Here is a 14,489-nt window from a genome sequence, read left to right on the forward strand (position 1 = left end):
CTTCATATTTCTTAGCCTTTCTTCGAACCTTATTTTGCTCTGCGCTTCCCTCGCCTCAAAACCTGCCCACCCCATATCGCCCTTTACCGCCTCGTTTGTCGTCTTCCCGTGAGCACCCAACGCGAGGCGTCCCACAGTCCTTTGATTTACATCCATTCCCGATTGCACCTCTGCCCTCATGCACACCACTGAGTTCCCAAAAGTAAGCCCTGGAACCATTACACCCTTCCACAGACCTCGAAGCACCTCATACCTATTGTATCCCCACAACGCTCTGTGCTTCATTATTGCCGCATTCCTCTTTCCTTTTGCTGCCGAGGCTTTTTCCTGTACCTCCATGTATCTATCACTCTCATTTACCCATACTCCAAGGTACTTGTATTCGCTTACCCTCGGTATTTCTTGGCCTTGTATGGACACCGTCTGATCACAGGGATCATTGAATACCATCAATCCACACTTCGTTACACTGAATCCTAGTCCAAGAACTTCACCTTCCCTTCCGCATATATTCGCCAGCTGCTGTATATCATCTCGACTGTCCGCAAATAAGACGATATCGTCCGCATAAAATAAACCTGGAAGCTTCTGCTCAATCATCATGCCGCCCTGTTTGTGTGACAGATTAAAACCAATGTTGCTACCTTCTAGCGCTTTTTCCATACTCACCATGTACAGCATGAATAACAGCGGGGACAAAGGACATCCCTGTCTTAGACCCTTGCTAACCTCAACGTTCTCTTTGCTACGCATTCCTTCCCACTCTATGCAAACTGTATTTTCTCGGTATATCTCCCTCAAAAGCTGTATACAAATTCTTCATATACAAATACCGCCACCCAGCGGACATTCTAAGAACTAAACGAGAGGTGGCTACTGCTACAAACACGGGATGTACGACCGACGGCGTAAGCAGCTTTTCCTCTAAAAGATCACACTACCTCCCGCTAACGGGAAGTATGCGTAGATGTGAAAGAGCGGGCGATAGCGCTTATGCTCGTGGTAGCGTTCACACTGGCACTCATCGCGGCGTTGCGCAGGAGCGAAACATTTGGAGGCACAAAGCACGCTGAGATGGTCCACTGTTTCTTACTGAAATGTGCCAATCGTTGCTAATGGGGGATGAGAGAAAGAAGAGTTCGATTGGACACAGAGGCCAGATAAGCCTTTCGTTAACGTACACGGTGCCAATTTCTTATTGTTCAACAGCGCACAGGAGAAATCTCTCACCGGCAATACCTTGGAGGTGAACATCTGTTGCCTATATAAGAGTGGCCAGTGGACGGTTGTGCACAATGCGCAGTTGGTTTCTTCAGTAAAGAAAATCGCGAGCAGACGCTACCTGCGTCAGCGTTCCGAGGCGAGATAGCGGGTGGGGACGCGCATGCACAATAAGGGTGTGCCTAGAGGAGAGAGAGTGGGAGCGAGCGTACGTACGCCGTTGTGAGGCGAGAGAGCAGGGAACCAAAGGACAAGAGAGTGAGAGGAATGGGACGCGCATGCGCAGTGGAGCGCGGACGCCACCGGATCAAGCTTGCTCATAACACGTTATAAAGAATTACAAAAATATCCTCGTAAAGGGAGCCTTGGGTAACATGCGAAGCAGCTCATGGGGCAATTTAAAGTTCCGTGAGGAGTGGTTGTTATAGTTGTTGTGTATTTACTCATAATCACTGTAGATGACTTTAAGTTGAGGATTTCGTTTCCTCTTAAGTATGACAGCCTTGTGGTCCCTAAAGTGTACAGTAAAGGGAGGGTTGTCTTGCCGATCTTGATGCAGGGTTTTGTAGCTTGAAGTGGGAGAAGACGATGCCTATGCGCGTTTCTCTGATTGTAGTAGAAAGTTTGTAATCGTACGAAATCTACCGGAGAGCGTAACGGGATACCATGTGCTGTAGAAAAATCTTCGTTCATGATGCGTTAAAGCCTCCGGTGAGTAAACAAAGGGGTGGTCCTTGAACTTGGTCTCGTAGTGCATCATTGGCTTCTTGATGTACTTTTACACGTTTCCTCGTGAGAGGCTTGCAGCAAGGTACGCTGTCATCATGACGATGTTGCTAGTTTCGGTTGGTGAGAATGTTACGGCGTCATGGTCTTCTTTGGGACTTTGCTTAGTCATGGGCAAGTGGGCATCTATTGTGGTTTGCGGTTGTTTTACGTAGATAACGAGACCACCACTGGAGAGTTCCGCGTCCTCTGTGCAGACGATTAGATCGTATTTGTGGGTGGTGGGCCTTGCAGTGTAAAATGTTTCGGTAAGGCAGAGCACATCGACTTAGGTGAGTACGGATGACGCTACGATGTCACCTTGGGGGTCTTGAAGTAGCGCTTCGGCTGCGCGAGCCCTCGTTGTTTCTGCGGATTCTTGCAGGCGGCTTTTACAGCGCGCTTCCCTTCGGGGTCGGCTCACCCCTCTTCTGCGCAGCAGCAGCAGAAGCATGGCTGCCGATGGCACTCATTGTGGTGCTGAGGGTGCCGGTGGTAGCGTTGCCCGGAGTAGTATGAGCGGAGCTCACGTTGTTTTATTCTAGTGGAGCGACGATATCACCTGTAGTGCTGTCCTCTGGAAGCTAGGGCCAGTTTTTGCACGTGCGTAGTGGAGATGTGGACGGTGCAGGGAGAGAACAGGCTGGACCACAAAGTTTCTTCGTATCTAAACAATCAGAAGGCGTAACGAGATTATGCGGCTGTCGTAGTTCCGCACGACGGACACCAAACACGCAGAGCCATGGTTGCGCCAAGAGAAGAGACAGACTTCAGAGCAACACAGTCATACAAAGACAGAATTGTAGCACGTGCGTTGCTTATGAATGTAATGTTATTGTAATCAATGAAGCTAATTAAATATACTGGTTCCATAATGAATTCAATGCTCTGGCTCAGTTGGTTTCAAATTTGACAAACAGTGCATCGAAGGAAACGTGCTTGTTTTTTAGAAAAATTCGCAACTCCATTCCCATTTTGTTATTCCAAGCTTCGTTACTATTTCAATCCAGGGTCACGAAAATGTGGAATAAATCCGGAGTCATTCCAATTCCTGTGGGGCAACTCCGCAACAGTGTTTGGCATATCCTACAACTTCTCGGAATAGGTTTCATCCAAGGCAGTGAGCAAGTAGTTGAGCATGCTAAATTTTTTTTTGCTGTGAGGCAAATGTTTTGAGGTAAATGAACGTGTTTTTGTATTTTTGTAAGTGTGGTACTTGAGCGTGCAGCCACCCATTTCGTTAACGTAAATGCGTAAGCGTCGATCATTCAGTACTTAAGTGAAATATAACTTGAGTAAATGCTATTCCCATACAAAACACCGGAACGCTTTTCCCTCCAATATGCTGTCTTTCATGCTCCTTAATATTTATTCAAAACTGCTTTACAAACAGCAAAAATAACTGCCGGCTAAAACATATCCTTACGTCTGTGCGTCCTATAGTAAGGTCTGTACGTTAACACTGTTACACGGAGCTGTTTTTAGGTTTAGGGTGAAACGTGGGGTGATAAAAAAGTTGTGTAAAGTAGTGTATTTATGACCTTGGCATGTGGTGTTTCTGGAAATCGGTTAACAACATTGATTTAAACACATTTCGGGCACGAATTTTGCATAAAAGAAACATTTTGTCAATGTGTACCCACGTCAAGTTTAAACGTTACTCTGCAAAAGGTTTTGATCCTTGCAAGCAGTATGAACCAGGACAGGCACGCTGCTGTGGTCAATGAATAGGCTGCAGCGCCCAGAGTTACTTTTTATTTTTTGTGTATGCACGCCACACTCCGGTTCAAAATAGTATATAAGAGCTCTTCTGTAAAAAAAATGAAGCATAATTTTTGGTGGACCATAAACTTATAATCCCAATGTCAGCTTCACTCTAGTCAGGTTCGTTATTGGACGCGTCTTTGAAATTGAAGAAGAAGACGAAGAAGAACGTGCCCAGCCAGGCTGCAATTCTGCGTGACACCAGCTTGTCTTTGGCTGCTCTTTATTGTTACAGACGATGCCAGCGAACGCTCCTACGCAAACGAGCGTTGCGAGCATCAAAAGCGGGCCACCAGGAACGTCGTCCAAGGCGCTTTTGTCTGGTGCCGACGCTCAACAAAGGGCCAAGGCCAGAGCACGTGAATCCCGCCTGGCCTCTGTTCAAGACTACAGGAGCACCACATTTGAGAAGATGGCAGACACCACTGAGCTTACGCCTCACGAACGGCCGAGACAGCAATACCGGACATGGCCTAGACCTCTGATGTCTCTGGTGCCCTGCTGGGTGGGCTCGCTGTGCGTGGGGACGGCGCTGGGCTACTCGCTGCCAGCCGGCCGAAGCTTGCATCACGCCAAGGACAGCGGATCCTTCGACATCACCCATGAGCAGATATTCTGGTATGCATATATAGGAGCTGTTTTCGTGAACTTATGTTTTATTAGCCATAAATTTTTGTGGGAACATGTACAATCATAGAAGCGAACCAGCGGGAGAAGCATGTTCCTGATAGCGCATACCAGGAAATATATATGCAGTTGAAGTAGCACGTTGGCTACTTTTATATTTGTGCATGCAGCTACACATCATCGCAACTATTGTTTTTATTTATTTATTTATTTATTTATTTATTTATTTATTTATTACCCTCAGAACTTACAAGAAGCGTTACAGAGGGGAGGGGCTACATCAATAGTGGATTATAGTGCACGTAGAAAAACGGGTAACTCAAAGAAATAAACCGACCCAACAGCAAAAAGGCATGAGCCAAGACACGCATGTTACTGTAGAATAAAAAGTATAAGATGAATGTGATGAAACTGAAAAACACACTGCTAACGACAATACCAAGTATAAGGTGAAAACAACTGAAAACCACACTGCTAGGAAGCAATACGAATAAACAATACAAATATAAAGTGAACATAGACAAGAAATCAAAAGTAGATCGCAGTGAAAAAATTCCGAGTTGACTTTAGCACACGCACCTTCATATCACCAGCATGAAGGAAAGAAGATAAGCAGGTAAGGCGTAGATGTGTACGTTCTAAGTAAGGTTTGTAAGTGCACCGCGGAAAAGATGAGTGTCTGCGATAGTCCCCAATGAGGCAGGCAGGTAATTGCATTCAGCGCAGCTCTTCGGAAGAAATGAGTTATTGTATGTTGTGGTACGCTATAATGGAATGCAAACTTTACGACGATGGTCAACACGAGCAGAAGCATAGGAAGGGGATGCGATGAAACGGGATCGAAGCAGATGATTGTGATAATACATTTTATGAAAGAGGCATAGTCGAGAAAGCTTTCTGCGAAAGGCAAGAGAGGGAATGTCAAGTGTGGCCTTCATGTTAGTAACGCTTGCTGTGCGGCTGTACATGTGTACCGCCGCACAGCACGCACACAAGTGTTGTCGAAAGTTGTGGAACAGTATAGTGTCAACAAATTGAACTAGCTGAGTTATTCGTGAGCTTCGATCACTCGAATGACGTGAACATAACGTACATAATCACTGAAGTGTTAGAAACGTTGGACTGCATGGTTATAGGAGATTTCTAGATACGTTAGTGATCAGAACAACTCTGAACTAGTTAAGTCACTTTTCGAAATATAGGTATATCTCAGCCAAAATGCATGTGAGCCTGGTTGAATGCGAATATGCCGGCCTGTTTAGCACATGGACAGTGATAATAGCTCTCAGTCAGAACGGAAATGAGCAAAGATTTAACCTGCAAACTTTATACATGAAGGGGATAACGTCGAACGTTTTCCTAATATTTGTCGACCTTTAAATATTACCGTAACTGGAACACAGCTAGACGTTATGTGTGCATGCTCTCTGATGGCACTGACTTACGCTCCCACGTTTAAATATACATAAAAACTCCATTAGATATACGAAGGGATGGCCGCCATCGTTTAGAAGTTGGTAAAGCATCCGACGGGCCCTTTGAAGGTCGCATAGACGGTTTTTGCTGGTGACAAGTTTTTACTGCCCGTTTTCTCTCCCCAGAATTACATTACAAATTCTTTTAATACTGCGATCATTGTCTGCTAGCTCTCATTATTTCTTTTGTTTATTACGTTTCTAAGACATAAATGTTCCCCAGTCATTATCTGCTGCTTCAATGAACGAAAAATTCACCTCCGAAGCACTCCGACCAGAGGGTTCACTAGTGAACGTGAAACCTGTTGCTACAGGTGATTGCAGACATCACACTTGAAACCGAAGCCAAAGTGACCCTCAAGAAAATGCCGCCAAAAGTAGGCGTCATCCCCCGGGAATGCGCTTTTCCAATTGCCATGTTGACGCTCCTCTGCTTTCAACGCCCCTTCCTCAGTTCGCCGTTGGTGCTACTTTTGGTTTGGTAGGCTGCCGTATGCATGGCACGCAGTTGTTGCTCGCGCCTCGCCACCATGGTCTGTTTTTGTACCCAGATTGCTGCATAGGCCTGATGAACATGAATTCTCTCACTGATCAGATTTCGGCGCCATTCTTGGAAATTATTTGGCTGTTCGGGCGTCCATGCTTTTCGTGCCCACCCCACGTGGAGGCTATAAGTTGAAACTGCTGCGAAAGGGCTCGGCGGCATCGCTATGAAAGGTGAACGACGTCACTGATAGTGCAGCCAATCGACACCGTTACCCCTTCTTGAAGCAAGCGGTTTTTATTTTCACCTAGCAATATGCACCATATGCAACTTCTATGGTAAAAAATTGCCTTGAGCCAACCACGAAAATCCAGCAACTCGTGAAACAAAGTCAAGCATAGGGTGCATTATTTGCAGTATTGACTTGAAGTATATAATTACAGTAATTACAGTAAGTCAAATAAAGTGCAATCAAAAATTGTTCGCATTCCAAGTGGACTAAAAGTTGGCAGATCACACGTACTGTGGAAATCGGTGATATGCGAAGCAGGAATTAGGAAGGTTGATATGCCACTTCAAAATAAACACAACGTTACGAGGCGAACGTAAAGTCTGCCGAACCCAACTTCCATATCATGACTAGCATGTTTGGACGTGTTATTTACCTTCGTCGTCTATTCCCGTCACCCGATACAAAATTTAGTATCACATGTCTTGTTAAGTGGAGCTAGCGAAAGGGTCGCGAGCATGCTATGATCGTAGCATGCAGTCATGTTTTGCATGACAAGCATAACGTGTTTATCATGTTTGGATGTGTCATTTATCTTCGTCGTCTATTTACGCAACGTTATACCTAAATTGAAATATGCGGAGCTAGAGAAATGGCCATGAGCGTGCTATAAGCGTAAATATAAAAAAGGCTGTCGATGACTACATATACGCTCACAGCGTGTACACATATAATCAGTATCAGGACGCACATATGATGAATATTATCTTTGAACGTGTCATTTTACTTCGTCGTCTATTCACGTCACGTGATACCAATTTGGTATATGTGGAGCTGGCAAACCGTCTGCGAGTGCTCTATGAGCGTAGCATGTATTCATGTTTTACATGACACGTATATCAAGATTTATCATGTTTAGACGTGTCATTTACCTTTGCCGTTCATTCACGCCACGAAATATCAAATTTGCTATATCTTAACCCAGCGAAACGGCCACGAGCGCATCATGAGCGTGGTATGTGGTCGTTTTCTTACATGACACGCATGTCATGATTATTATGTTCGGACATGTCGATTAGCATCACTGTCAATTCACGTGACGAAATACCAAATTATGTATATCGGCACCTGTAGCGACACGGCCGTGAGCGCATGAGCATGGCATGTTGTCATGTTCTTGCATGACACGCATCACGTGATTACCATGTTTGCATCAATCATACGCCTTCGTCATATATTGATGTTGCGTAACACCACATTTGGTACATGTGATGCTAGCCAAACGGCCACGAGCGCATCGTGAGCGTCACATGTAGTCATATTCTTACCTGACACGCCTCTCATCGTAATCATGCTTGCACTAATCATGTACCTTCGACATCCATTGTCGTTCCGTAATACCAAGTTTGGTGTATGTGAAGCTAGCAAAACGACCGCGAGCGCACAATGATCGTGGCATGTAGTCACTTATGACTTACGTGACATGCGTGTCATAATTTCCACGTTAGAGCCTGTCAAATTCGTTGTACATTCAGTCATGTCATACCATACCAGTTTTGAAATGCGTCATGTGAACGAAACCACCTCAAGACCATGACATAAAAATTGTGACATTTATAGCATACATGTCATCTTTTCATACTATGACTGCTCAACTATGCTCGTTATGAAGTTATGTAATGTTATACCTATTTTTGTATCGATACCAATATTGAAACGGCCAGGAAAGCTAAATAGATAGATAGATAGACAGACAGACAGACAGACAGACAGACAGACAGACAGACAGACAGACAGACAGACAGACAGACAGACAGGCAGACAGACAGACAGACAGACAGACAGACAGACAGACAGACAGATAGATAGACAGACAGATAGATAGATAGATAGATAGATAGATAGATAGATAGATAGATAGATAGATAGATAGATAGATAGATAGATAGATAGATAGATAGATACGCCTAAAGTCACAGAAGTGCGCTAAGAAATGCTTCGCATTTAAAACTCACAACTTTCGACCCGTAATTACGACATTCCCTGAGTGACCCTGTTCCCTCTCATTTTACTTCCGTTGGAATCAGTAAGAGTTCTTGTACTGTTTGCAGGTTCGGCTCGCTGATGGCCCTTGGAGCGGTGTTCGGCTCGCTAGGAGGGGCCCTTCTGACGCAGCGCTGTGGGCACCGCTGGAGTTTCGCGACCTCGGCCCTCGGCCTGCTCGCCACTTGGCTCTGCATCGGCTTGGGGCACGACGTGTACCTCTTCTACGTAGCGCGCTTCGTCAACGGCTTCTTTACCGGCTTTGTCTCGCTCGTCGTGCCTGCGCACATAGCCGAAATGTCGCTCGCCACGCACCGCGGCACGGACGTAAGTTGACAGCCCTCAGCATGCAGTACACACTTTTAAATCGCGTGGCGAGGAAAGAGCGTAAGATGTGAGCCACATGACAGAATGAAGCTGCCAGAACAAAGACCATTTACTTCTAGCAAGTACTGCTTTTAGAGCCACATCCCAATATTTTGATCAAAATAAATTAGGTTGAAATGAGTGCAGCTTTTGTGTATGCCATGCGCGCACACTTTGGAATATTATACTTCCAAACCACCAGGCAATTTAAAAATCGGAGTTTCTTATAATGTCTCTACGTGAAAGCCATCACCATCTTTTTTTTCCCTCAGTATATGTTGTGGTCTTCGTACTCCTTTTCCCCCAGTAGTTTTCAGCACAGAACACAGTAGTTCACTTCCTCCAAGACTGGAGGCATTGCAAGCTTTCTGCATTTTACCTTGTTTTGCACTGCCTTTGTGATCTGCCCACGGTTGACCATGCACCGACGTCAAGCGATGTGGTAATTACGTTACCTTACGTTTTGAGACGTCATCGTGACGTCACAAATTTTTGCTATCTGTGAACTCACGTTGACACCGTTGACGCTAACGGCGATTTGTCCAATCTGATGCGATGAGGCATGTCGACCTCCCTGTTTCGGAAAAACTTGTGCATGAAAAATCGGAAAACTTGTGCATGAAAATGAACGGGCCAGGTGGGCATTTAATATGTTTAGAATCCTATTTACATTAACCACGAATACATTAAAGCAATGAGTGGAAAATATTTGCTGTCAAGGAACGACACAGAGACAGATATAACGCCTGTTCGCCAGGCGGGCTGTTCTCTTCTGTGACTTCCATTTCTTTCTCTTTTCACTAGCCAAGCTCGCGCCAGTGCACCAGAGCCGACCTTGCTTCCCTACACTCGGCCACGTAGCGACATTGCAAGGCTATAGCTGTGAAATCACCTCTAGGGGCTGGCGTTGGTCGTTGCGGGTTGGTTCATCTTGGCCATACAGTGACATGGTTTGGTGTGGTGGATGGTCTTTGCTGTGCATAAGTGTTCTCTTTTCTGCGCCTCGTGACACCTCAAGTGTCGAAATCACAGGTGGCCGACACTGACTCTCTCGTTGCAGCCGCAGGTCTCTGCCAAGTTCTGCATCAACGTACTATGCAGAAGGTGCATCTAGCAGGGAGCAGTGAACATATGGCCCGGGAAGGTGCCTTCGATGATTTTTCCGTTGCTCTTCTGAATATACTATCTGCGTTTTTTCACACCGTAACGTGGATGGCCGTGAAATGCCAAGTTTGAAGGAGTTGAGCGCCGCAGCCACTATGAGCTTATTGGCCAACATGAGCTGCAAGGTCGGGTTTACGTCTGCCCTAACGTATTGCGTAGCAGAGCTGCCTAGGTCTGAGGAGCTTAGGTCATCGTTGGTAATTGATGATCTACGGCTCTAGTGACAGGTATTTGATAACAACAATGACAGTTCTGTCGGCTTCACTTAGAGACAGTGACTTTAGAACTGGTGAGCGTACGCCAGCTCTGGAGGCGGTTCGGGGGGTGTGTGGGGGAGGGCGAATGAAGAGTCATGACAGGTTGTTTGGGTGCAGACTTCATCAGGATACATGACGCAACGTAAGAGGCTCCGAAATCGCTAATGGCTCCGGTGAATTTTGAATACTGTGATGGATCCCACGGGCTCTCCCTGACCTTACAAAAATCGCATGTGTCAGAAAAAGACTTGCCAACAGTGTGTTTGCACGCACTGCTGGTCTTGAATTGTGCGTCACTGACTGTTCTTGCTTGAAGTGGGTCGTGTTGATAAAAGTTGTGTAGATGGCCACTTTGTGGAATTGTAGGTCTCTGGCAAGGAATATTGCTCGCCGACAGTGTTGCTGTCTACCGCGCAGCCTTCTGCGATGCCGTCTTCGCAGGGGCTGCAGGGCACAACTGTGTCGTCGAAATGGCTAGCATCGCAGCTACAACCCATGGGAGAGAGCCACTATTTGATCTTGCGACCTGCGGGTCAGCAGCCGAATACCTTAGCGACTAGGCCACCGCAGTGGGGCTGCCTAAAGCCCACGTAGGCATGCCATGCCCTGGCGGCATCGCGAAGGTGGTCGATGGCAATCACTCACTTGCAAAACATCCACTTGCGGTCTCCTTCATCCAAGGAGGGTGCGGAGAGGTCTCTGCCCACAGCAATACGTCGTCCTGGATGCCGCGAAACACCGGCACTGCCGTGGCCTTGACATAAAAGCAACAAGACTACCGACCACTCACAAGCAGCTTACAGACATCTCGCACCATGTCGCTTCCTGTGACGAGTGTTAGTTGAAAGCGTGACCAAGTGCTTTGTGTTGAAGTGGCAACAGAAAAAAAACGCAGGAAGTGTTCTTAGGGCCAACTTGAAAAATTATTTTTAGTAAAGCAAAAAATAGTTTTTTAGGAAGCATTGATTAGATAGATATGTGGGGTTTAACATCCCAAAACCACCATATGATTATAAGAGACGCCGTAGTGGAGGGCTCCGGAAATTTAGACCACCTGGGGTTCTTTAACGTGCACCCAAATCTGAGCACACGGGCCTACGACATTTCCGCCTCCATCGGAAATGCAGCCGCCACAGCCGGGATTTGATCCCGCGATCTGCGGGTCAGCAGCCGAGTACCTTAGCCACTAGACCACCGCGGCGGGGCGAAGCATTGATTATCAAACGCATATATCAAACGCGCATCGCGAGATTTGTTTCTTGAAACACATAAGTACGAAAAATATGTTCAAATATAGGACAAATTGCATATTTCTGCCATTTTCAAACTTCTAGTCCGGGAATATTTAAAGTCCATTTCACCCCTAAATATTTTCGAACGTAAGAAAGCTGGACGAAAAAGCACTATATTGCTAGGATTACATAGAGAAAATTGCAATTAGTATAGAAAAAATGGCGAGCCTTGAAAAGCGTTGTGGTTTAAGGAAAGGCCTAACTGCTACGTAAACGCACATATTTCTGAACGCTTCAGTATTATAGCTAAATAAAACCTCTTCACTACTCAGTACTTCAAGCATGATTAAGCACCATTTCTAAGTTCCACAAACAAATATAGGTTATATATCTATCTATATATATATATATATATATTTTAGGAATGAAGATCGATGGTCCGGTGTAATAGATGATTGAAGAGAAGGACGCACGTACGAAATGTGGATTTATTAACGTTTCGGCTGGTGGACCAGCCTTCGTCAGAATGAATGCAGTATGTTACAGGCACTTAATATATAGGTAGGCGGATGTATACACAGGAACAGTGCACCACTGCCAGATGCTATGCGCAATGAAAGCAAGGTACATGCGCATGGTGGACACAACAACGCACTGTGACTCACAATCACAAAAACAAAGATATCGCGTAAAAAAATAATAATAATCGCGTCACTGGCCAGTGAGATACCACGAGGCACAGAACATATAAGAAATATTGGCAATGCGCCGAGCGTACATAGCACAAGATTGACTCTACAAAATAATAATAATAACGATACATAATGCACTTTTACGAAGGATTAAACATCCATTCACACACACACGAACGAGATAAGTCTGTCTCCGCATGAGGCCGAGCACGCACTGTATGCTACGCAATTATGCTATAGCCAGTTTGCCCGCGTTTTCGTTTAAACCCCTAGAAGCCGTTCCGAACTTATGAATTAGAAATGATTCGCGTATCTCACGCTTATAATGCGACGTGAATCCCGCCTCCAATACAGTTGCCCTAAATGATTCGAAACTATGTCCGGTAGTGGCGACGTGCCTTGAAATCGGCAGATGAGGCATGGAGTGCACATGGGCCTTGTGATTGTTGAAACGGTAGCGAAATGAATTTTCAGTATGACCGATATACTGCAAGTGACAAAAGGAGCACTCAAGCAGATAAACCGCATTATCTGTGTCACAGGTGAAATCGCCACGAATTTTTAAAGTGAAATTGTTTGCGGAGCTTTTAGCCACAGCGGTGGTTGTCATCTGTTTGCATAACTTGCATCGAGGTTTGCGGCATGGATGGCAACCAGCGTGTGAAATGTAATTGTTAGTCCGTACTTTGGAGGACGTGAGGATGTCCTGCAAGTTCCTACAGCGACGATACACGGCGCGGGGTGGCTCTGAAAAAACTTCTTTTAGGTGGTCGCTTTGCGTCAATATGTTGTGATGTTTCCTAAGAATGGCTGCTACATTGGGTGCGGAAGCGCTATGCGTGAGTACTAGGTTAGCATTATTGAGGCTATGGGAATGTTTCTCTGCATTGATCAGTGTTTTTCGGTCAAGCATATCAGCACGTGCCACTGCGTCATCAATCATCTGTGCCGGGTATTTCTGCTTTAGAAGAGAAACACGCAGTTTATCACAACTAGCGATGAAGTCTGCTTGCTCGGAGCAAAGGCGTTTAAAACGAACAGCTTGGCTATATGGTATGCTGGATTTACAATGTTTAGCGTGACTGCTGTTGAAATGTAGGTATTGTTGTCGGTCAGTAGGCTTTTGATAAAGCTTGGTGATTAGGTTGCCGTTTATTAGGCTAATAGATACGTCTAAGAAGTTTATGGTTTCAGTCGAGTAGACGTGCGTAAAAGAGATGGATGGGTGAACGTTATTGAAATCTGATATGAATGAGAGAAGGTGCGATTCACCATGAGGCCAAATAAAGAAAATATCGTCAATGAATCTTTTATAGCATAGCGGTTTTAATTGGCGACTGCGTAAAAACTCCTCTTCAAGCTTCCCCATAAAAATGTTGGCATAATTTGGCCCAATCTTAGTCCCCATCGAAGTGCCGCTGACCTGTACATAATGCACTTCATTGAATATAAAATTGTTCATGTGGAGAATCATTTCAAGTAACACCGCAATGGTAGTGCTGTTTACTGGCTTATCATCGGAACATTTCTCATACGCTTCTACAACCGCGAAGATGCCATCCGAGTGAGGGATGTTTGTGTAGAGTGACGATACGTCCAGCGTTACCAGAAAGGAACCATTAGGCACGGTAATGTCGTTAACTACCGACAAAAAGTGGTTCGTGTCCCTCAAGAAAGACTGATACGTGGCGGGAAGGTGACGAATCAACGAGTCCACATAACAAGACAAGTCTTCTGTCACCGTTCCGTTTGCAGAGACTATGGGGCGGCCTGGGTTGTTCGGCTTATGAATTTTTGGCAGCATATATATTATATATATTATATATATATTATATATATTATATATATTATATATATTATATATATAGAGTGCGCATAGAGTGTTTTATGTCACCCTGTAAACGCGAGATTGCCAGCCATCTATACACTCTCGAAGAAGTATCACTGTCTGTAGGGTAAACCATGGCGGCGTCACAGGTAGAAGTATTGTCACATTTCGTGCTTCAAATCTCTGTCCTACCGTCCGCTCAAACAACATGCAACTCACCGTGATTGTAAACGGTATTAAGGAAAGCAACATTCGTGAACAGGGAATGACGCTGGAGGCACGGTTTTGACAGTAGTCTTGTTCGCATACAAGATCACTTCAAAGACAAGTTGTTTTAGATGC

The sequence above is a fragment of the Rhipicephalus microplus genome, chromosome 3, assembly GCF_043290135.1.
Source record: "Rhipicephalus microplus isolate Deutch F79 chromosome 3, USDA_Rmic, whole genome shotgun sequence".
In the NCBI taxonomy this organism is placed as follows: domain Eukaryota; kingdom Metazoa; phylum Arthropoda; class Arachnida; order Ixodida; family Ixodidae; genus Rhipicephalus; species Rhipicephalus microplus.